The sequence below is a fragment of the Penaeus chinensis genome, chromosome 29, assembly GCF_019202785.1.
Source record: "Penaeus chinensis breed Huanghai No. 1 chromosome 29, ASM1920278v2, whole genome shotgun sequence".
NCBI classification, from domain to species: Eukaryota; Metazoa; Arthropoda; class Malacostraca; order Decapoda; family Penaeidae; genus Penaeus; species Penaeus chinensis.
Genome location: NC_061847.1, coordinates 1387936 through 1392935, shown reverse-complemented (window position 1 = coordinate 1392935; position 5000 = coordinate 1387936). Strand labels below are relative to the sequence as shown.

At 29.2% G+C, this 5000-nt stretch overlaps 1 protein-coding gene across 1 annotated transcript in view; it reads left to right on the top strand.

Moving 5' to 3' along the window:
• Positions 1-5000, top strand: part of LOC125040745 (neural cell adhesion molecule 1-like) — a 46721-nt gene that overhangs the window by 28284 nt on the left and 13437 nt on the right. The gene's annotated exons all lie outside the window — the stretch shown is intronic.

Sequence of the window (5000 nt, the reverse complement as noted above, 5' to 3'; positions counted from 1 at the left end):
ACAAAGAAGATCACTTAATTAAACGCAATTAACAACACTTTTTATTTTGAAGAGACAGAGATTAACCACAGTAAAGCTGGAGTGAGTGACTAGTTAAGGCTATTAATTTGTGTTTTTGTTTTTTTTTTAATGAACAGTAAACCGCTCGATTTTTGTCCTTGTTTTCCTACTGGATCCTGTCCTGCAGATCCGTCCCTTAAAAAAACAAAAGCCTTATAGACTTAGAATCTTTTGATTGTGGCTGAGCTTGATTCATAATTTGAAAGACAAATTAACTCTGTACTAGTATGCGACGTAAATGTTACTTGTCCACTAAAACGCTTTTTTTCTGGCCAATGTTTATTTACATATACATTTTTTTTTTTTTTTTTTTTTTTTTTTTACTTTAGAAACTAAAATGCTGCAGAGAGCGTACTGTATGAATCTTGGCTTTGGCTTTGGCGTATTACCATTACCTCTATATATATACATTGTTGTGGAACCGTCCCTAGGCATCAATAGGCCTATCCATACTTTAGTTCAACAGATGATTCCTGTTTGAAGATGCAACCATTGAACCTTCTTCAAGTAGAGTTTCTAGACGTAGAGTAGTTGAGTCTATAAGTCTCATGCACTCTCTAGTGTCTAGTGCAACAGTGTCTTCTCACTGCACCCACTGCTGAAGTCCTGCTCAGTGGTGCACACGTGTGATTTACACCGCCTACATATATATCCTTAGTGCACGTTAAGATTAGTAACATGCGAGGGAATAGAATGTTTGTTATTATTTGATTTACTTTGATTACTGAACGATGTAGTTCTGTCAGTAGGGGTTTCATCCAACCCACGGTATATCCCACTTTTACTAATAGGATGTACGTCAGTTATGTTTATCCGGTTGTTAGTTTAGTGAAGGGAATCAGGGATAGAGAACGGAGTGTTGTTGGACCTTTACTAACTAGAGAGGGTCTGAGTTTCTTTTTCTTTTTCAGAATATATATTTAGACAAGAATTAGATGATGAATGATGATTGCATGGATCGAGACACAATAGCAATTGTTTTTATTTTTCATTTCCGAAAAGAGATTTGATTACATCCTGAAACCTTTGAACGAGCAAACGTCAGATATTACTTTTTTTTTTTTTTTCTTTCAAAACAGACGTGTTTTTTCCTCTTTTTTTCCCGAGAGATTCATGTGAATCAGTTTTATTAACTTTCTATCATATGATTTTGCTGAAAATGATAATCGTATACATCATTACCTTTTGCTAAGCCATCTGGGGATGAAATACGATACTTATTTCCTAGCAAACTGATTTGTTTCATTAATGATTTTTTTCCGGATTTCTGTGCTCTCTTAAGCAATGCTAAAATAACCGCATATTTATTGTGGTGGTGGCAAGAATCGTGATCTTTTTACTAGCTGTAATGACTCTTTTGTATCTATTCTATGCTGGAGAGTTTAGCAGGAAATAAGAGGAACATCCTGTGTTTCTTTTCAGAGTCTGATACTTACGTGCTTTGTCTTCTTAATCATTTTTTTTAGGGTGTCGATGCACGTTTGAGTAATCTATTTATCATCATATATAGTTATATCCAACAAATATAAATATACGTGTATATATATATATATTATATATATATACAAAACCAAAAATTAAAAGAAATGTTTTGAGGTATTTTCTTTACTTATTCACTTACGTTTTCCTTTACTTAGAAGGTCTTTCAATATCCATTCAGAGGTTCACTTAAACATTGAGGGTCACTGCATGCAATTCTGTACTGTAGGTAGGGTGCCTGTGCCTGAAGTGTTTGCATGAGACTCGAAGTACCTTATGCATGAATTCCTTGTTGTTATGATATTATAGCTTTCTCAGTTCCTGCTTGGTTTTGTTACTATGATGTAATCTTTTCGAACTTTTTTTTCCATTCTTTGTTAATATGTATACTTTTTTGCTTTTCTGGTGATATAGGATTGCAAGAAAAAATAAACTAAAAGCTTAACGATGATTTAAATTTCGCTTTAAGAATTAAATATCTAATCTGCTGCTTTTTAGAGATTTTTTCTTTTTTTTTCTCTTTTTTTTTTAATTCTTTCTTTCGGAGTTTCAAAATTGCTTCTGTTGCTTTTCGTTGCCAATAACAGCTTTGCATTAATTTACTTTTTTTCTTCTTGACACATTTTCTGACTTTAACACTTTTTCCGGCGCTTCTAAAAATGCTTTTTCTCTACTGACATTATTAACATTTGCATTGAATTTAATTTTCTATTTTTTGCTTTGTTTTCTGATTCTAAAAAGAGTGCAGATTTTAAAGATACAAAATAGCAAAGCCAAAAAAGAAAAGAAGAAAGAAATAGAATATTATATATATTATATATGTATAATATATAGTATATACATACATATATATATATATATATGTATATATATGTATATATTATATTTTATACATATATGATATACATATATATATATATATATATATATATATATATATATATATATGTGTGTGTGTATGTGTGTGTATATATATATATATATATATATATATATATATATATATATATATATATATATGTGTGTGTGTGTGCATATATATGTATATATATATATATATATATATATATATATATATATATATGAACCGCGTTCATGTCGACAAATGTATAAAAGGTATGAATGAGAATGATTATCTTCACAATACAAGAGATGTATTTGACCGGTTTCGATTCCATCTTTCTGACGAAGATAGAATCGAAACCGGTCAAATACATCTCTTGTATTGTGAAGATAATCATTCTCATTCATATCTTTTATACATACATATATATATATATATATATATATATATATATATATATATATATATATATATATATATATATATATATATATATATATATATATATGTATATATATTTTTATATATACATATATATGTATATATGTATATATGTATATATTTATATATATGCATATATATATATATATATATATATATATATATATATATATATATATATATATATACATATACATATATACACATATATTCCGATTCTATCCATTTTTTCTTTACTTTTCTTAGTAATAGTTTCCATTTTGATCTCATTTTACATTTATTTATTTCCCATTGTGTTTCCAGTCCATTGCAGATCAAAGTTTTCCCTTCTCTCCACAAGGCCTCAGGACACCGGTGCAACCAACCATCTGTAGTGACCTTGTGCCAGAGTTTTCATCATCCCTCATCATTGCTATTATTATTATCATTATTATTATCATTATCAATATTATTATCATTATTATCATCGTTATCCTTATTATTATCATTGTCATTTTTATTTTTATTATTATTATTATAATCACCATTAACATCATTATCATCATTAACATCATTATCACCATTAGCATCATCGTCATTATCCTCGTCAGTTTCGTTACCTTTAGTATCATCTAAGTTATTAATCCTCATCATCGTCGTCATTAATCATTAGTATTGTTATTATTATTATTATTATTATTATTATTGTCATTATTATTATTATTATCATCATTATTATTACTACTAGTATTATTATTATCATCATTATTATTATTATTATTATTATTATTATTATTATCATTATTATTATTATCATTATTATTATTATCATTATTAGTATTATCATTATTATTATTAGTATTATTGTTATTATCATTGTTACTATTATTATTATTATCATTATTTTCATTAGTAGTAGTAGTAGTAGTAATAGTAATAGTAGTATCATTAGTAGTAGTAGTAATCATCATCATCATAGCCCTTAATTACCATAATCATCAATAATTAACATGATTATTCATCATCATAATAATCGTCATTAATCATTATAATTATTAATAATTAATCGTTTTTTATTATCATCTTTATCATCTATTACCTTTTCACTTCCTTCCATCTTTCTTTCTCCTAGTTACTTTTTTTTTATTTAATTTGTTTGTTTGTTTTTTCTACAATTATTTCGTATTTATCACATCTTCTTTCTTCTTTTTTCTCACCTCTTCCTTGACTTTCCTTTTTATTTTATTTTTTTCACTTCTTTCTGCTATCTTTCCTTTCCTTCGTCATTGTTGTTTTTTTCTTCTTTTTTTTCATTCGTATCCACTTCATTTTTTTTTTCATTGGTTCTCCCTTCTGTTTCCTTCATTCGATTCTCTCTCTCTCTCTCTCTCTCTCTCTCTCTCTCTCTCTCTCTCTCTCTCTCTCTCTCTCTCTCTCTCTCCCTCTCTCTCTCTCTCTCTCTCTCTCTCTCTCTCTCTCTCTCTCTCTCTCTCTCTCTCTCTCTCTCTCTCTCTCTCTCTCTCTCTCTCTCTCTCTCTCTCTCTCTCTCTCTCTCTCTCTCTCTCTCTCTCTCTCTCTCTCTCTCTCTCTCTCTCTCTCTCTCTCTCTCTCTCTCTCTCTCTCTCTATCATTGTTTGTTTTTTCTCCGTTTCTTGCTCTTCCTCTCCATGCACTTCTTGTTTTCCTCTGCCCCTCTACTATTCTTCTTTACTGCAATCCTCCTCCTCCTCTTTTTCCATACTTTTTTATCCTCTCCCTCCTTCACCCCTCATTCATCTTCATATTTTTATTTTCCTCTGCACTTTCTTCCTTTTATCTTCAACATTTTATCCCTAATTTAACACTCTCACCATCCACCACTGTAGAGTAGCACTATATTTCACAATATACATGTTGATTTCAATACATTACACTCATCATCATTATTATTGCAACAAAAGTCAGTTGCAATGAATTCCCTGTCATGATATATAACGTAGATCCACTTTGCTTGGCTGCCATTGGTGATAATCTATAAACATTTTAATTGTACATATGATCCTGATTTTCAAAAAAAAAGTGCACTTGTTTGAACAACTAATTCGATCTCACATTTTCTCTAAACTACTAAGATAGTTTATGAAAAGCTATACGCAGAGACGAATTCTAAGATTACTAAACTATAACGTCCTATCTCCTTTGAATTTAGAATTAGACA